Source organism: Panthera tigris, chromosome C1, assembly GCF_018350195.1.
Source record: "Panthera tigris isolate Pti1 chromosome C1, P.tigris_Pti1_mat1.1, whole genome shotgun sequence".
Classification (NCBI taxonomy): domain Eukaryota; kingdom Metazoa; phylum Chordata; class Mammalia; order Carnivora; family Felidae; genus Panthera; species Panthera tigris.
Genome location: NC_056667.1, coordinates 43,712,870 through 43,736,274, shown reverse-complemented (window position 1 = coordinate 43,736,274; position 23,405 = coordinate 43,712,870). Strand labels below are relative to the sequence as shown.

Sequence of the window (23,405 nt, the reverse complement as noted above, 5' to 3'; positions counted from 1 at the left end):
GCTGTAAAAGAGAAAAGTGACAAGAGGCTAACACAGAGCCTGCCACACAGCAGGCAGGCAGTAAAGGTCTATTACTATTATTCTCAACAACAAAGACTAAACTGAGCATCCACTCTGTGCCCCAGGTATGTATGACCTGGAGACCTCCCGAGCAAATCAGAGATGGAGCCTGCCAGTCTCCTATGGATTATTCAACTATGCTGGGATGGGTACTGGGATAAAGAAGGCGTAAGGGAGGGGCGCCTGGGTGGCTCAGTCGGTTAAGCATCTAACTTTGGCTCAGGTCACGATCTCACGGTTCGTGGGTTCAAGCCCTGTGTCGGGCTCTGTGCTGACAGCTCAGAGCCTGGAGCCTGCTTCAGGTTCTGTATGTGTCTCTCTCTCTGTCCCTCCCCTGCTCATGCTCTGTCACTCTCTCTGTCTCTCTCTCAAAAAAGAAATAAACATTAAAAAAAAAAAAAAAACGCATAAGGGACAAGGGGAATTGAGGGGGAGGAGTCCAGTCCAGCTTTGGGGATCACAGAGGGATTCCTAGAGGGAGGGACCCCTGAGCGGCACATTGAAAAGCCAACGTTGAATAAGAAGGGGCGAGAGGCCTAGGTGCTGGGAAATGGGATTCCAGGCAAAGCAAACAGTATGCGTCTAGATCTGATGGCTGAAGGGAATGTGGTCCATTGGGGGAACTGCAAACAACAGCTGGCTGGAGGAAAGGGAGTGTGAAGGGTGCGGCCAAGATGAGCTGGAGAGGCCAGCAGGGCCTTAAGCGCCACACAAAGGAGAGGGCCCTCCCTGAGGGCGCCAGGGAGCCAGTAAAGAGGTTTAACACGGGGGTGAATAGGGCCACTAGGTGCGTATTTTAGAAAGTTCTTCCTGTGCTTTCTTCATTTTGCTTGACCCAGTTTATTCTTAATCTATCCCAGCCTATGAGCTCCTTGAAGGCAAGAACCGTATCTGATTTTTCCTTAGATCCTCTCAGATCCTCTCGGGAAAGAGGCAGGGAATAAGGTGGGCTGGGCTGGGTTTAAAAAAAAAAAAAAAGTCATTTTTGCATTCCTAGGGCCTCACTGCAAGAGGGAGGGTGTTCCCAGGGTGCAGTCAAGTGGGTGGGGGGGAGGGAGGGGATGAGGGAGGGCTCAGAACCCTCCCTGGGCCCCCAGGGCCTACATATGGAAATCCCAGCCCCTCAGATTGGCAAAGCCCACCTGGATTTGATTCCTTCTCCAGCTACATCTCCCCCCCACTACCCTGTCCTCTTACACTTGAGCTACACTGTTTTCTAGACTCCTTAAGGGTCATGCTCCCTCATGGCCTGTGCCTGCCCACACTGATGCCTATCCTTGTCATTCCTCTCCCCGGGTTGTCTTTCCCCTTCACCTCCATGTATCTGACCAGTTCTTACCCCTCCCCTGGGACTCAGCACAAGCTGCACCTTCTTCAGGGAGCTTTCCCTGATCTCCCTCCAGGATGGGTGAGGGTCCCCTTAAGACTGCACTCCACCAACAATTCTTATATGACCATGCTGGTTGTGTCTGCCATGGTCTGGGAGCTCTCTGCAAGGAAGAGTGGTTTTCTTGTTCACCTCGGTATCCCCAAGGCCTGGCAGGACCTAGTGTGACAACCTGTGTGAGCCCAGGGAGCAGGCCAGGCTCCTGAAGCGACATGCAGTGTCACTAAGACACATAAGATGTCCCAGACACAAAGGCCAAAAATGAGGTTGGAGAGATGGGCAGGCCCAGGTCACAGAGGATCTACCAGCCTAGGGTGGAAGGCAGGGCAGGGATTGAAGCAGAGGAGGACGCACTTTGTGGCACAGAAGGCTAGTGGCAGGGGACAGTGTGGAGGAAGGCTCAGAGGGGCCAGTTCGGAGCCCCCTGGAGACCAGCAGTCTGGCAGATTAGGGTGGCAGCTGAGGGAAGAGAAGGACGGGAGAAATATTCAAGGGGAGAAAGGACCAGACTTGGTGCCTGATTGTTCGTGGGCAGTAGGGGAGAGGGAGGAGTAGGAATGACTCCCAGTGCACCTTCCCGCATCTCTAGGGAGAGATGAAGGAGGCTAGCAGCCAACTCGGACACCAGTTACCTTGGACACAAATAACCCTCAGGGACCCTGCTCCGCCATCGCCTAGCTGCAGCCTCTGACAGCAGCCCCCCACGCCCCCCCCCACACACACACCCTGTTTTCCCAAAGGGCTGACTTGACGCTCTACTGGCTCCTCGCCCACCGCTCCCTCCCGCAGTCAGCTCCGCGCCAGCCAGGAGGGGAGGGGAGGGGAGGGGCGGGGCGGCCGCAGAAGCCCTGCAAGGAGGGGAGGAAGGGCTGGCGGAAGAAGCCAGCCCAGCGGACCCGAACCAAAGAGCAAGGGAGAGTAGGAGAAGAGGGGCCGTGAGGAACAAAAGAGAAGGAACAGCATAGTGTTACCAAACACTGGAGGTGCAAGATGCCTTCCAGGTCCTCTTGCCCCACCCCACCCCACCCCATTTTAGAGATGGGGAAACTGAGGCCCAGACATAAGGCCGAGTTTAAGAGCCTAGAACCCGGGTTGCAATAGACTCACACGCCCTCAGCTGGAGCAAGCACCTCTGCCCTGGTCTGGCAGGGATGGGTAAAGAGCGCCCCAAGGGCCCCCAAGTAGAAGACTGGCCCGCTAACTGAGCCTATGGTTCAAGTCCCCCAAAGTCCTCATAGTATAGACAGCTAGACTGAAAGTCAGGGGAGTTGAGTTCTCACTCAGCTGTGTGACTGAGCAAGTCAAGATATCTCTAATCTCTCATTTGTAAAATTCCTAATCATGCCTTTCTTCGCAAGAAGGCACTGAAGTCAGGGATGAAAGAGGACTTTATGAGTCCAAAGAAGCCATAAGACCTCAGGATGATTGGGTGCTAACTTCATGTCCCTAAGCGAGTCAGTCCTCTCTCCGGGCCTCAGTTTCCCCAAACACACAATCAGAGGACTACATCCATTGATCTTAAAGGTCCAGTCCCTCACTGAAAGCCTGCAGGATGTAGCCAACTCTCTTCCAAAGTTTAAAATTCTAGAGTAAACAAACCGCACCACCTCATTCTCCAGCCCCCAAAACTGGCTCTTGGAAGCCCTCTTTTGACGTGTCACCGGTCACCGGAGGGTCACTGCCGCCGCCGCCCAGGTACGACTATCTGAGTCCAGAACTAAACCCAAAACGTCAAAGTCCCTCGCCGCCCCGGCTGCAAACCTCCGGCGGTGGCCCCTAGGGGGCAGTGTTGCCCCGAACTTGGGCAGGCGCCGCCGCTGCCCCCGCCCCAACGGGCGCCGGGAGAATACTTGAGTTCTGGGAATGTTTGACGCCCCCAGCACACACACCGCCCCCCGCTGCCGGCCCCAGCCCCGGGGGCTCCCGCGCCGCGCGCTGCCGGCCCGGTGCGGACTTGCTGCTGGCTCCCCCACCGCTCCCAGCAGAATGCACTTCGCAAGGATAGGGCTTTTGTTTTTATTTTTATTTTTTGCAGGAGTGGGGGCCAGGTACCGGGCTCTTGCCGCTTCCTGCGGACTACGATGTCTGTGCTCCGAGATCCGAAGGAAAAATTTGAGGGGCGGGAGGGGGGCTTGTTGTACCAAAAACCTGTCAGCTGCTTCCCTCGTCATCCCTTTATCCCTTTTAGCACCCCCTACATTTGGCGGTCATCCACCCCGTACGTCCTCCCGCATATCCATCTCCAAGGATCCCCCAAACCCCAGGAAGAGCCCCGGGACTGGAGAGGTGCAGGGAGCTATAGGATCCGATGTCCCCAACCCCACCACCAGCCTCGCTTTCCCCAGCTCAAGCCCAGGCCCAGGGGCCGAAACACAGCCCAGATTTGAGGGGTTGGGCTTGGAGGGGGGGGTGACCCCTGCTGCGAAACCCCCAACCCCAGCTGAGCAGCAAAGTCGGGGTTTGGAGTGCAGGCGGTAAAGGGGAAGGGAAAGCCCCATTCAAGTTTGGTCCAAAGGTTTAACGGGAGGGAGGGGAGTAGGAAGAATTTAAAGCCCCGAACCCACAAAGCAGACTTTTTAAAAAATTATAATTGAAAACATCTCGAAGTAAGGGCCGCCAGAAGTGGGCCAGCTCACCCCCCCTGCCCCATCCCCCTCCCCTGCTCCCCGGAGTCCGATGAAGTCATGATAAGTAGGCTGCAAAAAAAAAAAAAAAAAAAACAACAACCTGGGGGAATGGGGGGGGGTTGGGGGCACAGGGGTCCCAGGCTGGGGCCCCGCGTGGACACAGTTTGGATACTATGGTTACGCGATCCGACCCAAACAGCGAAGGCGGACAACAATAGCGGCCGCCAGAGGAGGAAATTCCTTCCGGGGTGGACGGCGCGGGGGGAGGGGCGCCTGGCTGGAACGCCGAGGCGGCGGCTCGGCCAATCAGCGCGCGGCCGCCGGCGGTTTCAAGGTGCCCCGCGCCGCGCGCCCCCACCCCCCCGCGCGCTCCGCTCGGGCGCTGGAATTGCTGAGACGTTTCCCTGCACGCGCCCGGGTAACCCTGCGGGGGCTGCTGCCCAGGCCGACCCCCTCCCCAGCCCTTCTCCCCGCCCCCTTCGGAAACCCACCGCCCCAGGAAGGCTGAGCGTTCCGGCGCTTGAGTTGCTTGCACTTGAGGGCTGGGGGGGAATCCCTCTAAACCACCCCTTTCTATGGAGTCGGTTACTGCACAAGCCTGTTTTCTATTTTAAAGCAAGTCTCAAGAAAAAATGAGAGAGAGAGGAGAGCGAAGGTCCACCCCAACTCAGAGCTGGGAGGCTCTGACCCCTGCCTGCCTGGCCGCAGGGGCTGTTATATAATAAGCTAGGTTATTGATATTGGCGGTCCTGGCTGGGCATCTGGCATGCAGAGGTCCAAGGGCAGAGCTGGCATTTAGAACCCCCTAGTGCCATTCCCCACCCACCCCGTTAATGTTACCTGCCTTGTAATGGACCAGAGAAACCAGGGGCTCCCCTCAGCCGGTGTCCGGGTTATTTATGTGGTGCCCGCCAGGTGATTGCCTGTTTCTCCCCCACCTACCAGGGGTTCTGTGCCCAAGTCCCCTCCTTTAGAAGCCCCAGACTGGTTCCCAAGCTTCCTTCCCCCGCGGCCAGGCCCTCCACCGTTCCTCTTGCTCTCCTGCCAACTACCCAAAACCAAAGCGGCTTGCTGGGCACTGCCAGCACCGAGTTGGTCCTGTTCCTTTTTTAAGCTCCCTGAACCAGGTTTCTGCTTTCCGATGCCTCCTGGGCACAGAGCACCACTTCTGCAAGGAGTAGATGCCTTTTTATTCATTGCATATTAAGAGATTCACTCTCTGGAAGGATCTAACGTTCAAAAAGTATTTGCCTCTCTCTCCTACTCTTTTTCTCCCTCTTCATATATAATGGGGATAGCCCTGATTCTCCAGTTCCTCGTGTGTCTCTTTATAAATAAATAATGAGATTTTATTAATTATGCACGTACAGTATCTGCAAGCAGATTGCTATGTCTCTTGATGCTTAATAAAAAAATTAAAAAAAAAGGAAAAACCCTCCACACGGAAGCTGAATTTTTTTTCCCTGCAAGCAAACAAAAACTTCAAGGAGCCATATGTCCTCCAAGGAGGGAGAGCAAGATAGAAGTTGGGGAGTGCGTGGGGTAGGAAGGGAGGGATTAAAGGGGGTTCCTTTGCAGATTTTCAAGGCAGCTGAAGACAAGAATTTTGAGTTGCCTGCTTCACGTTTGTGACTGAGCTGCCTGTCTGAAAACATACCAAGGTTTGCTGGGGCGTTTGTGTGCTAGGCGGGATGGGCAGCTGTTAATAGTAAACAGGAAACCCGTGAGAAGAGAGCTGGCCACAGCCCAGTCCCTCTTTCAATTCCTCGCCCCTCCTCAGAGCCCCAAACCCCCAGCTCTCAAAACACACTTTCTGGGCATTTGTGCATCACCTGTTTCCTGAGCGCCCAGCACAATTCCTGGCACATGTTAAGGGCTCAACAAATATTTGCATGTTGAAGGAATGGGACACCTACAGGGGGTGGGAGAGTGGTTACAAAAAAATGGCCAGGGGCTAGTGGTCTTGGGGCTCCAGGCCTTGAAGGTATGAAAGTTAGGGCTTTAGCCCTCAGACAATGGGGCAGGGGGTCCTCACCTCTCCAGTTTTCTGGTTCAGGAAATGACAGGGCAGACCTGAGCATTCAAAAAACTAATCTGGATGGAGACCAAAGAGGGGTGCAGCAATGCAGGTGACATTAGGCAGAGTCAGTGTGGCCAGAGAGGAAAGGACATGGGGGACATGCCTTGGTACCTTTAGCACATGGAGATGAGGGAGTAGGGGGGTCAGGGGTGAGCTGTGGTTCAAAACCGTCTGGTTCCGGTTCTGAATAGCAGGTGTGTATAGAGGTCTGAAGGGGGCCCAGAGGAGATGCAGGGACTCCTCTAGAAATAGGCACCTTAGGTTGAAATTTGAAAAGCAGGAAAAAAAAAAAAAGACCCCAGAAGAGGGATGTACGATTGCCCATAGAGCTGTTTGTCCAGGGAGTTGTTGGGGACCCAGGGGTCCCAAGAGAGTCAAGGACGAGCCGGGGTCCCTTGGCAAGACTGTGGCCAGGCTGGCACAACACCTTCACCACATTTTTTGCCTCCTTCTCAGGTACTTCACTAGCCTCGCAGGAGAGGTTGTTGTCACCCAGCCCAGGACAGACCAAGTGTCCTGACCAAAAGGTTGTGTTGCACAAGTTCAAAGATAAGTTTTTTCCAAGGGAGAAGTCCTGGATGCCATTTCTCCTGCCTGTGAGAGGTCTGTATATCAACAAGGAGTTAAAACATCAAAATAAAATTGTGCTGGCTGAGGTTACCACAAAGCTATCAAGCTGGGTCTTGCCGGGGCCCTGGCATCTGCTGTGTAATTTGGGGAGCACTTAATCTTCCAACCGTGGGTGGGGGTGGCCGCCTGACTTCTCTCTTTGTATCCTCCTCATTAAAAAGGACCAGGATCCCTTTCCACACGTGTTAAAGAACATTTTTTGTGTGTGTCCAGGAAGGGCAAGGAGATGCAGATACTATAGGCACCTGGGATTTGGGGAAGTGGTGGCGGGATACAGCATGGACCCCCTCGGAGAAGGCGTGACCTGCTGTGTGACTTTGGGCAAAGCCCTCAGTTTTCCCACAGGTCAAACTGTGGGGAGGAAGGGGGTGCTGGTTGAAGATCAAGGATCCTTCTCACTCTCTGGTTCTAAGACATCGGTCCAGGGGCGCCTGGGTGGCTCAGTTGGTCGAGCGTCCGACTTCAGCTCAAGTCATGATCTCACGGTCCGTGAGTTTGAGCCCTGCGTCCAGCTCTGTGCTGACAGCTTGGAGCCTGGAGCCTGCTTCTGATTCTGTGTCTCCCTCTCTCTCTGCCCCTCACCTGCTCATTCTCCCTCTCCCTCTCTCAAAAATAAACAAACATTTAAAAAAAGTTTAAGATATAGGTCCATATGGACCTCCGGGCTATTTTCCCCCATGGTCTTTGGGGATGGAACTTCTGCCCCCACATAGCCATCATGCCTATATCCCGCCCCCAGTTCCAGTTGTGGGCCAAAGTCCAAAAAGACGAACTACCTTTAGACCACAAAGGTCCCCAAATCACCGACATGCCCAAGCTGCAACAGACGGTGTCTCATGCACATACCCGCGGCAAAATCCTAGGGTCAGATACCATCCAGGCTGGGAGGTCACCAGGTCACCAGGTCACCAGGCCCAGCTCACATCGGATGCACATAAGCCCTCTGCCCCACATTCCAGTCTAGTGTTTGTCCAGCTCCTGCTTGAATGCCATGTGTGACAGGGAGGGGGCACCACGTCTGAACTCCGGCTCAGAAAATGCTCCACGAGCTAAAAACCCGGGACTTACTCTCGAGTTCCCACTCCCCCTCCATCCAGTCAGTCTCTGAGTCCCGACCTTCAGACCTTCAACCTATGTCTCCAGTCCTCGTCATCACTCACCTATGTGATGATGTCAGCTTCCTAACTTGGCCTCCCGGCCTCCTGACTAGTCCCAACCAAATTTTCATCGGTGCTACCCAGCAGAGGGCTCTTTCTAAAGCCTTAGGCTGAATACAACACTCCTCCGCTTATAAATAAATGTGGCCCTGAGTTGCCCACATAACCCAAATCCAAATTCCCTAGCGCACTCTTCAGGGCCTTTCCTGATCTGGCTGCGGACACACATGCAGTCCCATGGCCCATGTGCCTTCCATGCAGCCATACCGAATGGCGTGCTGTTCCCTGAACATACTTTCTCCTTCCACACCCGTGTCTTCCTCCATGCTCTGCTCTCTACTGAGAACACCCCTCTCGGCACTGAAGAGATTAAAAGTAAAGATTCCCTGCCCTATAGGAACCCGCGTTCTAAAGCAGCCCTGTCCACTATGGTAACCACTCACCACACGGACTGATGGAGTGCATGCCATGCGGCTGATCCAAACTGGGATGTGCCGGGAAGTGCAAAATACACACCAGATTTCAAAGAAGAAGATACATTAGCTTGTTAACACTTTGTCTATATGGATTACATGCTTACAATATTTTGGATCTATTGGGTTTAATACAGTGTGTTATGTTAGAGTTTTTTAAACGTTTATTTTTGAGAGAGAGAGAGAGAGAGAGAGTGGGGGAGTGGGGGAGGGCCCGCCGCGGGGCTTGAACTCACGAACCAGAAACACGAGATCATGACCTGAGCTGAAGTCAGACACTTAACCAACTGAGCCACTGAGGTGCCGAAGTACAGTATAAGTAACTCCCCCTGGGTTTGTTTGTTTGTTTGTTTGTTTTTATAAGCTCTAAGCCCAACTTGCAGCTTGAACTCACAACGAAAAGATCTAGAGTCACATGCCCTACCAACTGAGCCAACCACGCGCCCCTATTTATTTCCTAAAACATTTGTGACTTGCATGATTGCATCTTTGGGACAGGACCTCACAGCGCACAAACACGAAAGCGAGTGGTTATAAGGGTAACGTGGTGGGGAACATAGGGTGCTGGAGGCACAGGGCAGGCGGTCACTGAGGCTTCCCAGAAGATTCACTGCCTAGGGCGGCACCTGCGTCCAGCTGGCCCACAGTGACAAGTGCTCCTTGAAGTAAGTGCAGAAAGGAAGAGGAGGAAAAAATCCAAATCCAAATCTCAGCTCTCCATAGCTTTCTCTGGGAAGCCGTCCCTGACCACCCTGTCCCCTGCCCCCACCTGGGTTATGTCCTCCTAGGGGCTCCCACAGCCCCCTCTGCTCCCCTGTCATAGCACGGATCAGCCTGCATTGTCATGGCCTTTAACTGGCCTGACCATCTGCCCACCCCTCCCCCAAATATGCGCCTGAGGGCAGTGCCTTGCTTCCCTCACAGTGTGTCCCAGGGCTTGGTGCAGGGGGGACGCCTCCAGCGAATGTTTGTTGAAAGTTGAATGAATTCCTTCGTTCAACAAACAGTCACTGACCCCCAGTGACCTTTTCAACTACATCCTCCTCCAACCCCACACATCCTCAAACAAGCCTACCACCAGCCATATGTGCCCATGCCACCGCCCATGACAGTAACAGTGGCTGGGTCTCACTGAGCACCGACCATACGCCACATGGTACTTATGTAGGTTAATCTTGTTGCTTGTTCCCCATAATCCTGGGAGATGGGCTCCATATATGCCCATTTGTGTACAGATGAGGAACCTGAAGCTTGGAGAGATGAAGTACTTGTCCAGGGCCCAAGGTCACACAGTAGGTCTGGATGGAACCGACTTTCACAAATCTGCCCTCCAATTCCCAGGCCTTTGGCCTAAGACAGGGGTTTTCCTGGGGCTGTCCCCGTTGACCACTCTCCATTCTCTCCTCTTCCCTTACCTCCTTGTCCCTCTCCTTCTATGTCTCCAGGCTGTGAGAGAGCCGAGTTTATCTCAGACCCCAGCAGCAGGGAGGACCCCCACCCCACACTGTGCAGAGGAAGGGCCTCCCCCCCAAATGCTGCCTAGGGCTGAGCACCCCACCCCCAGCTGGGGAAGGGAGGAGGCCAGGAAAGAGAAACCCACCAGGGCCTCTGGGGCACAGCCCTCGAGGAGCCCCGGTGTTTGGTTTCAATTAGGAGGACAAATTCCAGGAAGCCAGGCCAGTGCTGAGGGGGATGGGGGTGTGCAGAGCAGGGCTCAGAACGAGGAGGCTCCTGGAATCTGGCCTCAGGAAGAGGCTCCTGGAGGGCTGAGGGGCCCACTGGGGAAGAAGCCTGGCCCACAGGGCCCAGCTTGAGTCCCAGTTCACAGTTACTGACTTACAGTGCGCTCTCAGAGTGGTGAAGACTGTGGGTCAGGCACCTGGCACAGAGCAGGCTCTCCAGGGCTCAGTAAATGGTGGCCAGCATTGCTTCCGTTGATGCTTACATTGTTCTATAAATTCCAGCTTGGGGGGTGAGGGGGAGCAGTGCCTGGTGGTTGATAATGCAACCCACTGCATACCAAGCCGAGGGCTGGGCCCCGGGGCCCCAAGATGACCTAAGCTGAGAGCTCGCATGCAGTCCAAGAGCGACAGGTACAAATAACTGTTATGTGGTGTGGTCAGTGTGAGAGCAGCAGCAGCAGGAGCCGGGTCCTGGGAGGCTCAGAAGAGCGCGGAAGATCAGGAGGGAAGAGCCCTCCTCTGTCCTGTTCATGCTGGTCTCCCCAGCCCCCAGCCCCCAGCCCCATGCCTGGCACATAGGAAGCACTCAATAGTTACTTGTTGAATTAATGGGTAATGAACCCTTCTGGGAAATTTCAGGGAAAGCTTCTTAGAAGGTGGGGGGTTGCATCTAAGCAGGGTTTCAGAAAATGAATCAAAGCTGAGAGACTAAGAAAAGAAGGGCATTCCAAGCAAAGGGAACAGATGATGCAGAGAGGAGGCAGCACAGAGCACACGGCAAAGCATTCACTGATTCACTCATTCAACAAGTATCCATGGCGTGTGCCTGTGATGGTCCAGGCCCTGTGCTCAGCTGATGGCTGTGGCTGGGCTGGAAGGGACTGAGCTGGAGCAGGGGTCAGACCATGGGGGCAGGGACGGGGGTGAGAGTTCGTATCCTGCAAGGGAGTCATAAACTGTAGGGAGGTCCCGAGGGGTTTCTGTCTTCTGGGAAGTCAAGTGGCAATATAGAACTAGCATGTGGGGAGAGAGGAGTCCTCCCACAGAGATGAAGAATCTGAGGCTCAGAGCCATGTTGGCATGTGCTCGGGGACATCTAGCTGGGCAATAGTGGAGGGCAGGCTTTTGTGTCACAGCCCCGGGCTCTCTCTCCTGAGCCAGCGCTGGGCCCAGCTTCTCTTCAACCAGCCCTACCCTGGGTCAAAATCCTGGGTCCTTGGCTCTTGTTGGTTACTTCCTTACTGAATGACCTTGGAGATGTCTCCTCCTCTTTCTGAACCACAGGCCTTCAACTGAGGCCGAGTCTCTCAAAGCGTGGGTCAGGTACACTGAGCGGGATGGCCCACAAGCCGGGCCACACAGAAACAGGGACCCTCAAACTCATCTCAGGAAAGTTATTGCTTCTGATTATGTCAAGGAGAAAAGCCCAGTTTGAACCTGGTACGTCTTTAACACCTAACACTTGCTAATCTCCCTTTAGAGCAAAGAGAGGCCTCTAGCAAGCAAGAGTATCTAAGCTAGAATTGCTTCGTTCTCCTTGAATTTATTTTTTTTATATTTATCCTCTGTTTTTGGAAAGCTAAACATTTAGAGTACAGATACAGCTTCTTTTGCTAAAGTTTTGTACAGTGAGTTAATTTAAAGGAAAACACTAAGCAGATACAGAAAAATCTTAGAGGAGGGGTACCAATGACTGGACATTAGGGGAATCGTGGATGGGGCACCTCTGACTCTTGGGTCTAACATGAGCCATTTTTCTAGGAAATTGACCTAGGGTCTTGGTGCTGATATTAACTTTTTTTTTTTAAGTTTTTTTCTTTATTTTTTTAAATTTTTTAAACATTTATTTATTTTTGAGGGACAGAGGAAGACAGAGCGTGAGAGGGGGAGGGGCGGAGAGGCGGAAACAGAATCAGAAGCAGGCTCCAGGCTCTGAGCTGTCAATACAAAACCTGACGGGGGATCAAACTCACAAACCGTGAGATCATGACCTGAACCAAAGTTGGATCCTTAACCGACTGAGCCATCCAGGTGCCCTAAGTTTTTTTTTCCACTGTTTATTTATTTATTTTTGAGAGAAAGAGAGAGAGAGAGAGAGAGAGAGAGAGAGAGAGAGAGCATGAGTGGGGAGGGGACAGAGGGTCTGAAGTGGACTCTGCACTGACAGCAGCAAGCCCCATGCTGGGCTCGAACTCATGAACTGTGGGATCATGAACTGACCTTAAGTCAGACGCTGAACCGATGGAGCCACTCAGGTGCCCCCACTTTTTTTCACCAGGCGTTTCATGTTGGAATCAGCTACTTACCAAGGAATTTCCCTCAGCAAATTTCAATACCAGCTACAGCACCTTGGCCACACCCCCCACAAAAATGGGGATACGGAAGGAACCCCAAGCTGGGGTGGCCAGTCTTAAGCCATTGTTAACCTCCTTCTCCTGATTCTAGGGGAGCTCTTGGAGGGAACTCTGGGACTCCCAACCTTCCTAGAGTCAAGAAAAGCTGTCAGGAGGGCCCTTCCCAGAAAGTCTTACTTTGCAGCCATGCGGGGTGTTGGGCCAGTGAAGCCAAGGCCTCTGAGGACCCCCTTCACCTCTGGGATAAAGGTGAAGCTCCTTGTGTGGCACTCAGGATTCTTCAGTGGCATCCCCAATCTGTCTCTGCACACGCCCCCTCTACCTGGCTGGTTCCTACCCTGGCTTCAAGCTCCCTTGTCGCCATTTCTGGGGAGCCCTTTCTCAATCTCTCCAGTCTCTGCCCCCAGTCTGAGCCAGGGCCTCCTGTGGGATTCCAACTTCCTTAGCATCCCAGCCCTAAGCACCCTAAGTCATCATTGCCTCTTTGTGTGCCTATTGTCCCCAAGGATGGGAAGACAGTGTGTGTTTTGTCTCTATATCCTAGCACCCAACACAGGGGGACGCTTGATAAAGCTCTGCTGAACTGAAGAGGGTACATTTTAGTGCCCACGTGGTGACATCAGTTCCTTTTACAGGCCTCCTCTTCTTCTGTTGAGTCTCCTGCAGGGAAAAGTGCCTGTGGAGAACAGCGAGAGGCAGGGTTCAGGGAAGGCCAATATCTAACACCAGGCAGATGTGGATTCAAATCCTATTTAGCTGTTCAACTAATTTATCTGAGCCAGAGTATTCCCATGTGTGAAAGGGGGATCCTAATCCCCACCACAGAGGCAGACAGAGTATGATGAATAAATGAGAAAATGTGACAAAAACTACATCCACAGATCAGGTATACACTTGCCTACTAAATCATGGAAGTGTTAGAACTGTAGAAAGTGTGGAAACCCCAGATGTCCAGGGTAAACGGGAATGAACTCATTCTGCCCAATGGACTGTCGCAGGGAAGGCCCTCTACTTGAAGGGACTTTTGAGTTGGGCTTTGAAGGGTGACTAGGAGCTCCCCACAAATAGTGAGAGAACATGGAGCTGAGAAGGTTGAGAGTCACTTAGGGAGAGTACTCTCGGCCTCAACAGGGAGTGACAGCAAGAAAAATTTTAAGATTAAGCAAAAAGGACTTCTCATCCCAAACTTAGGGCAGAATTTTAATCCAGGATTTGACTGAAAGTGCAAAATGGCCTAAGAAGGGTCAAGGGCTCCTTCATTATAAGTCAAAGGTCAACTGGTTCAACCTTCTATGGCTAAGCCACCCAAGTACTTTTGTCCCTAAACCTGCTTCCTTTGTGCTAGAAGTGAGTTCTCCTTGAGTGAGTAGGGGAAGGAGACTCCCCCTGTTTCCTGGGTTCTTAGCCAATAGGCTGGGCCTCTGGCCAAGCAGCCCCTTCCCTCCCTCTCCAAGAGCCTGACCCCGCACCCTGCATAGGTTCTTCATTTCTCTCTGCAGCCTTGACCCAGGGCAGTGATACCAGCCAGGGAAAGCCCCCTTTCCTGGGCTGGGGAGGGATGGAAGGAGGCAGGGTCCATTTTCTAGGTCCGAACTCCTCGCCCTTGCCCTTCCTCCCCTAGCCCATGTCTTTTAAAACTAGACCTTGGGGAGAGAGGGAGAGCGGTTGGGGAGAGGCAGAGAGTGTGGATGCTTCTGTGTGTGACTGAGTGTGTATGCCTGTGAGGAGAGAGGGAGAGGGAGGGAGAGAGAACAGAGCCTTGGAGTGTGCATATGGAGAGAGAGGGGGAGAGAGAGAGAGAGAGAGAGAGAGAGAACAGAGCTGTGTGTGTGTGTGTGTGTGTGTGTGTGTGTGGCACTCCAGCAGCAAGCTGTACCTTAAAGGTACAGACTGCCTCTGACTGCTCGCCTCCTCCTCCACCCCTAGCCAGACCACCTTCCACCACCATCAGCTAAGAACCTGAGCAGGACCAGTCCCCAGCGACTCCTGCGAGGGGAGAGAAGCAAACCCAGCCCTCTCAAACAGCCCCCCTCCCAGGTTGACGCTGGGAGAGCTCTGAAGGGAGTCCTACAGGAGGGAGGAGGGAGGGGCTTTATTCCTGAGGAAGCAGGGCCTTGCAGAGGGAGGACTGGGGGCTGGGGAGGAGTGGAGCCCCAGCTCTGGGGCCACAACTGCTGGCTGGGGTCCCAGCTCATCATTCACTAGGGTGGGGTGGGTGGAGGGAGGCCACAACCTCCACACCTCTTTTGCAGGGCCTCCGGGACAAGGGCACAGAGTTGTGCAGCCATGGGGGATGCAGACGGTGAGGATGTGAGGGTGGCAGGACCACCATGGGGGTCTCTGGTGCAGTTGGGGAGCCCCTACCTCAAGTCTGCGCTCTCAGGCAGCCTTTGTGCCATCCGGGCAGCTGGGGCTGGCAGAGCAGAGCAAGGGCATTTGTTTTCCCCCACAGCAACCTGCCCCTCCCCCACCCTGACACCAAGGGAGGCTCCAAGGGAGGAGGAGATGGGTGGAGCACCGGGTAGCTAAAACCTGGTTTCTCCTCCGACCTAGACCTGAGACTCCCGAGACTCGAGCCTCGCTGTGTGACCCTGACCAGGTTCCTCACTTTCTCTGGGCTTCCTTTGCCTGCTCTATGTGATGAAGGAGGTTGGGTTCCGAAGCTCCACCAGACATTCCCCTCTTCTGAGTCCTACGACAGGCGTCATTTGATGAGAGCATGCCTCCATCCAAGAAGAGGATGAGAAATTACCCAACCCTGAATCCTCCCGGCCCTATCCCAGAGCCATAAAAAGTATGTGCGCTGAAGCGTGCGGGAAAATCTCCTGGTCCAATGCCTCCGTTCCAAAGTCGGGGAAACTGAGGCTGGGAGGGAGAGACAGAGGCAGTGATAAGCCCCAGATGCACGGGGAGTGGGAGCCCAGGTCTGGACTGGAGCCCCAGCTCGAAGCGGCGAGGCACAGGCCGAGTCGCCTAGGGAGCCCGGGAGCCGGGCAGCAGGGAGGAGGAGGAGGAGGAGCCCAGGGCGCGCCCCTCCAGCCTTGGCCCCTGCGGGCCCCTTCCGGCCCCTCCCCCAGCCTGCGCACCGTCCCGCCACCTGCTCCCCCGCCCACCGGGGCGGGGCGGCCGCCCCCTCGTTCCCATGGCAACGCGCGGCCCCGGCCGGCCGCCCTGGCCTCCCAGCAGCAGTGCAGCCCATCTGGCCCCAAGCCCGTCCCAGCTGGGCCGCCTGAGGCCCCGGTCGCCGGGGGCCCTCACAGCCCAGCAGCGGTCTGAGACTAGGGCAGGAGCGCCAGGCGTCGGGCACCTCCCTATGCCACCACCTCGGCTAGCTGCTGGGCTCATCCTGATGGGTCAGAAGTCATACTAGAAGCCCTCCAGGACCCCACTCCCTACCCTACCCCTGCCCCCCCACCACCCCAAACGTCCACCCAGTGCAGCAGGAGGCAGCATCTCAGGATGAGAGGTCGGCTGTTTGGAGCCAGCCACTCTGGTTGCAAATCCCCAGGTAGTGCGATCTGGGCAATTTACCTAACCTTTTACCCTTCTGAAACTGGAGATGATCATAGAACCTGTCTCATAGGGTGCTTGTGAAGGTTAAATGGGTCAATAAAGAAAAATACGAGGAGTCAGCACTCAGTAATACCAGCTATTATTATGAGTGCAGGTGGCAAGTGCTCAAGATAGCCGTGGCAGTGGCAGCCGAGGAGGGGTCCTAACCCAGCCTGGGAGCCCCAGGGGTGGCTTCCTACCGGAGGCCATGCTGATGGAATCTTAGGAAGTAGCAGTTAGCCAAGGGAAGAGGGAACAGCAGCAGCAAAGGCACAGAGGTGAAAATAGCAGGGGTGGGGGTGAGGAGGGGTGTCCGGGAGACTTACAAAGCCCCTCAGTGTTCCTGGAGAGTGTAGAAAAGCTTGGCTTTTGGTCAGGGGGCACGGAGACAGGAGCCACCGAAGGGTTTTGAACAGAGGCATGACCTGTCCCTTGTTTTCCTAGAGACCACTGCAGCTGCCATATATGCAGTGGCTTGGAGGGGCCCGTGGTCCTTTTAGGAGACGGTGAGGCTTCAACAAGGGGAGATACAAGGTCAGGGAAGATGGGGACAGATTCATGGCTATTAAGGAAGTAGACATGGCAGGATGGTGACCTGTGGACTGGAAGTGGCTGGAAAGGGCAGAGTCAAGGACGGACATGGGCACTTGGGTGGCTGGCTTGAGCACTGAGAGTCTGGCAGGGCCAGAAGAGGGGCAGGTCTGGAGGTGGGAGGTGCTACCCAGCTTGAGAACACCTGAGTTTGGAGCTGAGAGACAGAGACCTGGGCTGGAGAGACCATCATGGGGACATCAGTGCCTGGATGGTAACAAATCCTGCCAGGGTCTGAGAGCTGCCCCAGCATCAGCAGAGGGTGGGGGCCCCTCACCAGGCCAGAGAAGAGGATTTATGCTTTGAGATTGGATTCTAAGCTTCATTTTCCTGGAACCAAGTAGAATTTGTCCGGACTTCTGACCCAAATTGTATGTGTGCTGTTATCACTTTCTGAGGTTTTGGGGTTTGGGAGGGTTGTTTGGGGTGAGGGAGGGGCAGGAGAGTACAAGGAGATATCATATTGTACTGACTCATCCCAGCTCTGTCCATTGCCAGGCAGAAGGTCTTAGTTAAGTCTTCTTATAATGCCTCAGTTTCCTCCCAGCTATCTTGAAGGGTTATTGTAAGAAGGGCACAAAGCTCCTGCATGGTCTCTGGCCATCTTTATTAAACATGCAAATTCTAGGGGCGCCTGGGTGGCTCAGTCGGTTAAGCGGCCGACTTCGGCTCAGGTCATGATCTCGCGGTCCGTGAGTTCAAGCCCCGTGTCGGGCTCTGTGCTTACAGCTCAGAGCCTGGAGCCTGTTTCAGATTCTGTGTCTCCCTCTCTCTGACCCTCCCCCGTTCATGCTCTGTCTCTGTCTCAAAAATAAATAAACGTTAAAAAAAAAAAATTTTAAACATGCAAATTCTAGAATCTTCTCCAAAATTCAAGAATATGAATTTCCATGGGTGGGTCTGGGAATCTATAGGTAAAACTGACCTGTCATTGGGTCAAAGCCTCCAACTACCACCCTGGGACTCCTCTGGCACTGGCCCCTCCACAGCATGGCCCACCCCTCACATTTGCAGCCTGAGGCAAGAGTTCAAATGGCAGTCCCCTTGGGTGCCTGGATGGCTCAGTCGGTAAGCCTCTGACTTTGGCTCAGGTGGTCTCAGGATCTGTGAGTTAGAGCCCCACATCAGGCTCTCTGCTGGCAACACAGAGCCGGCTTTGGATCTTCTGTCTGCCCTCCCTGGAGCGCGCTCTCTCTTTCTCTTTCTCTCTCCCTCTCAAAAATAAACATTTAAAAAAAAAAAAAAAGAAAGAAAAACCAAATGGCAGTCCTCTTGCCAGTTTGTCCTTCTCTTCCCCACCCTGCTTCCCATCTATTGTAAAAGTCTTTGTGTGCAGACATGTGGACTCAGGCCCCCTGTCCAAGCTCCCAGGCACAGTTGCCCCCCAAACAGCTTCCTTGTCCAGCCCTCAGGCCTAAGGTTGCAGCACAGTCTGGTGGGAGGATAGACGCAGGTCCTGGGCTTAGAGCCCTTTGGGCAGGGAACTCCAGACGCCAGGCACCTGGAGCATGATCTAGAATGATAAACTTGGGCTCCAGGTGGCATTTCCTCTTGGCCCCATTTACACCACACGTTGGAGCAGGGGTGGGACTGGAGGAAGGCAGAGGAGAACCCTAGATAACAGAGTCAGAGCCAAGGACAAGCTGCCCAGATTTGTGGACTCCCCTGCCTTTGTTTCTATCGGCCTTTCCCACCAGGCCCTCTGGTTCCCAGCAGCCGTATCAAGGAGACTGTAGCCATTCATTCATCTGCCTGCTCCCTGCCTGGCTAAGGTCATCTCAGCCTCTGCTTCCAGCCTCTGCTGGCCCTGGGAAGTATAGCGTTCTGAGGCCTCCCGCACAGCTACCTCATGGGCCATCACAGCCCACACATGCCCAGTCCCTGGCTTGTCATGGAAGATTATATCATTCTTTCAAAATGAAGAAACTGAGGCTCAGAGGAGACGAAGGGGGATCTGCCATTACAGAGCACCTACTGAATGCCAAGTGCTGAGGCAGGTGCTTTTAAAGACATGACCACGCAACACTCCTGTCTGAATGATCCCCAATTTGCAGGTGAGGACAGTGTGGCTCAGGAGGGGGAGGTAACTGGCCCAGAGACCACCCAGCTGGTGGGAGGCAGAGTCAGAATACAGACTGGTCAGACTCCCGGGTCCAGACCCCAGGGATGCACAGTAGGCCTTCGGTAAGGCCTGCCAAGAGGAGCGGAGGATGGTTGGAAACCTGGACCTGCCACCTCCGGCGAGGGCCACGGAATGTGAGGAATGTCCATCCCCGGGGTAGGGCTGTGGGCAAGGTGACCTTTGGGAAGATAAAGTCAAATTCCAGTCCTTGGAGACTAGCAGAGGTAGACCTGGCGTGGTACTACCAGGGACCAGAACCAGCTGCAACGGGGCATCAGCCCCCAAGCCCCTCCCCGAGCCAGTAATTACAACTGAGGCACGTGATGGGGGTGCACAAGGGGGGCCACCGCCACATCAGCCCCTGCTGTCCTCTCAACTGGAATCTCCTTTCCCCCACTCTGCCAATGACACTTCAGCCACTATGCTTCTCACCCTGTCCCCAACTGTCACCTGAACACTTCCACTTGGAGGGCCCTGGGGAATGTCAGCCATAACGTCCATAACTAAACGCTCCATGCCCCCTGACTCACCATCCTCCCTGGGAGTACCACCTCCATGCCCCGGCCTGATCACCTAGATGGCAGGCTGCTAGCCTTGCCTCTTCCTTTTCCCTCTTCATTCAGACTCAGTCTCCCATGTCTCCGCCCTCTCCCTGCTGCCTCTGGCCTCCAGCCTCAGACCCTCCGACCCAATCTCCCCATGGCAACCAGAGTAAGTTTCCAGATGTGGCAAAGAAAAGTACAGGATTCTCAGTTAAATTTGAATTTCAGGGGCACCTGGGTGGCTCAGTCAGCTGAGAATCCAACTCTTGATTTCAGCTCAGGCCGTGATCCCAGAGGCATGGAATTGAGCCCCGTATCAGACTCTGCACTGAGTGTGGAGCCTGCTTAAGATTCTCTCTCCCCCTACCCCTCTCTTTAGTTTATGCTCTCTAAACAAACAAACAAATAAATAGGGGTGCCTAGGTGGCTCAGTCGGTTAAGCATCCATCTCTTGATTTCAGTCATGATCTTAGTTTCTTGAGTTCGAGCCCCAAATGGGGCTCTGCACTGATAGGAGGGTGGATAGGGAGAGACCTGCTTGGGATTCTCTCTCTCTCTCTCTCTCTCTGCCCCTCCCCTGCTCATGTGCTCTCTCTCTCCCTCTCTTTCAAAATAAATAAACTTAAAAGAAATAAAAAGAAATAAATTGAAATTTCAGACAAATAATTTTTTTTTTTTTTAGTATAAGTATATCCTAAATGCTGCATGGGACATACTTATGCTAAACAATTTTTTGTTGTTTATCTGAAACTTTCGATCACTGGGCATCTTGTATTTTAGCTGGCAACTCTAAGCCAGAGCATACTTCATCTCTTAAAATTCCCCAGTGGTTCCGTGAGGCATGGAGACTGGAGAAAGCTCCCACGCTTGGAGCATTCTTGCCCCACCATTTCTTGTCTGCCTGTCACCAGCGACCATTCAATTCTCAGAAATCACCTCTTCCAGGAAGCCTTCTGGCTTAGGGGCTGCTCTGCGAAATGGGAGGCTACCAAACTTCCCTTATCAGAACCCCAAGTGCACTGCTAGTCTCCTCCAGCAGTAAGAGCTCCATGAGACCAGCATCTTGCCTTTCTGTTCACCGTGTTTTAGCCTCCAGCACCTTGCATGTGCCCCGAATGACTTGCTGTGGAACCCTGAGCAAGCCCATTGCCTCCTCTGGGTCACAGTCTCCATCCATATGAGGAAGGCCACGTGATATGGTCTCTGAGCCCCCTTCCAGCTCTGATGGCTGCCCATTTCAGCCTGCCCCGGCACTTTGATCCTGGAGATGCTGAGCACGGGGGGCACATGAGAGAACTCTGAGCCAAGCTTGGAAGACCTGAGGACAAGCCCTGGTTCTGCCTCTCTGCAGCCTCCGACAAGTTTCCCACCCTCTCTCAGCCCAACCTTTCTCTCCTGCCAGGCTCCGGACAAGTGGGGACCACACCGCCTGCTGTAACCTCGTAAGGCTGGAGAAGTCTGAAGCCAGAAAGGTAAGGCGCACAGCACAGCACCCGGCGCATAGGAGGCCCTCAAAAACACAAGATTCCTGCCCCCTCTTCTCACTCAACTGGAAGGGTGAACAACCCTGGAGGGGCTCAGGCAGTGGGGGCTGCAGAGCTCCAGGGGGAGGAGGGAGGGAGAAGCTGGGCTGGGAGCATTCAGGCAAGACTTTAAATCTGGTCTTCAATTTATTTATTTATTTCTTTTTAAAGGGCCTGAGCATCTTCTGCGAGGAATCCATCCAGCCCGCCAGAGACAACCTGCAGTCAGTCCCCCACTCCCTTGAGTGTTAAGTGTTCACCCTAAGTGCAAGGTGGGGACATGTGAGTGTAGGTGGAACAGACCCCAGGAGACCTGGGTCCAAGGACACACCAACGTGGGGGACTTTGTTCAGCCTTAGAGCTCCCATAATCTCCTCCAGACCCCCAGGGCCACCCCCAAGTAAACAGCTTGAGGGAGAACCGCGTGGTGCTCGCTGGCTTCAGGACAAAGTTATACCACCACCCCTGTTCCCGCACCCTCTCAACCAGCGGGTTCACAAGATGGGGATGTCCCAGCAGGCTCTTCCAGTGCTAGGACAGGGCCTTCCCCAGGCCCGCTTCTGGTCTCATCTGAATGATTTGGTGTAAGGAACAGGGGACGGTCCTTCTCGGATAGGTAATCCAGGGTTCTAGAGGATGAGACGACAGTGCTGTGAGCCTCCAGAAATGAATTCCTGCCTCTGGACAGGAATCTGAAGATAGATCAGGCTCTCTCACTCTGCCTCCTTCTTCTTGGGCTCTTCTCTGTCCCCTGTCCTGCTTCCTTCCTTCTCCTGCTCCCTGTCTCTCCCAGCCCCTGCTGAACTAGCTTCCCAGGCCTATTAATCAGGCCTGATCTGACCTCAAGACCAAAGAGCCAAGAAGAGGAGGGAGGCAGGGAAGAAGAAAGGAGGGAAGAGGACAATTCACCTGCCCGGAGACCTGGTCAGTGCTACTCACCTTTGCCTCTCTTGTCTCCTAGACCTCCCCCCAGTCACCCTACAAGGCAGAACCTATTTATAGGGGAGCAAACTCAGTCTCCAAGAGCATAGATGTTCTGACTGGCACCACACAACTGATATGGAGCCAGTCTCCAGGCTCCTAGGTGGCTCCTAGTTGACAACCGGGAGCTTAAACTGACCGGGGAGGAAGAAGAGCATCTCCTTGGTCCTAAGGCTCTCAGTCATTCAGGGCTGAAGCCAGTCAGGGCAGGTGGGAGGGCTGGCCTAGCTAGTCCCTGTCCCAAAGAGGGCAGGTAGCCCAAGGCAAGTCACTTCACCTTTCTGAAAATCCTTTTGTCCAGTTAAAAATCTGGCCAGGAGTGACCTTTGCCCTCGAGGGAAAAGTGATAAGTGCCTTGGCTTGTAGCTAGACTTGATTTCAAATTCTGGTTCTGCCTGTCCCTAGTTGAGTAGCTAGACACAAGTCACTTCTCCCTGCTGTGAAATGGGAGTGATCAGGCCATCCACATGGGGTTTTGCTGAAGATTGGGCCCCTTAGAGGGCTCCACAGCTGGTGCTCAAGGGGTGGAAAGAAATGCAATGAGAAAGCCTAGTGACCATCAGCTGTGGGACCAGGCAAGTGGCTCCCCCCTACCCTGCCCCCACGATGCCAAAGCACTCTTGGGCCTGGGAGGGCAGACTAGAGACTCGTGTCTGACATTTTACCCTCTCGGATCCCCAGAGAGCACACCCTCACTCCATCCTACCATCCTGGCCCTTACATACCCATCCTGCTCCATTCTTCCCTGGCCGACTCAGGGCTCTGTTCCCACCCCACCCCCAGTACAAAAGGGACATTTGACATTCTTTGTTCTGTGCAAGCTCATTCTCTGAGTGTGGGATCCACCAGGCCTCGCAGCTGGGACCTGCCACCTTCCCCCCCCAGGCCTGGCCCAGCTCTGCCAGAGCTTTGTGCGGGAGGAGAGGGAGGGAGGGGCCGCAGAGGAGAGTCCCAACCCCCACCATCAGAATTGGCAGGAAGGAAACCTGGTGGGGGAGGGTGGCGGAGAGGTTCTAAGAGGACTGCACTCACAGGACTTGTTTGAGATTGGGGTAGGGGCTAACTTGAGGCTAAAACCTATTTTTCTCCTGGCTCCCAGCTAGGGGCTCTTTTCACTAACTAGTTTCTTAGTAAATTTTATTTATTTATTTTAAAAAATGGTTTCATGTTTATTATTTCTGAGGGGTGTGGGAGGAGAGAGAGAGAGAGAGAGAGAGAGAGAGAGAGAGAGAGAATGAATGAAAGAATGAGCCTGGGACGGGCAAAGAGAGAGGGAGACACAGAATCCAAAGCAGACTTCAAGCTGTCAGCACAGAGCCCAACGTGGGGCTCCAACTCTTGAACAGAATTGTGAGATCATGACCTGAGCCAAAGTTGGACCCTTAACTGACTGAGCCCCCAGGTTCCGCCTTAGTAAGTTTTAAAGAAACTGCTCCCAACTCTGCCCTGATTTCCTGTGTGACCTTGGGTGTGTTCCTTTCCCTCTCTGGGCCTTGGTCTCCCTGGTATAAAATGGAGGGAAAGACCTGGAGAACCTCTCATATGAGAGGGTTCCTGAGCCAGACCCTGGCCAGGTGCTGGGATACCACAGACCAGCCACCCTTCCAGAATCCGGTTCTAGGATTCCATCAAGAAGGAGCACAA

The 23,405-nt window shown here is 54.0% G+C and overlaps 1 long non-coding RNA gene across 1 annotated transcript; it reads left to right on the top strand.

Annotated features, from left to right (window-relative positions):
* The first annotated feature begins 15,621 nt into the window (after positions 1-15,621).
* LOC122241157 lies at positions 15,622-22,847 on the top strand. The gene is made up of 3 exons (XR_006221147.1): positions 15,622-15,958; positions 20,660-20,729; positions 20,952-22,847. It is a non-coding gene; the product is annotated as an uncharacterized LOC122241157 (long non-coding RNA).
* Positions 22,848-23,405: the final 558 nt, after the last annotated feature.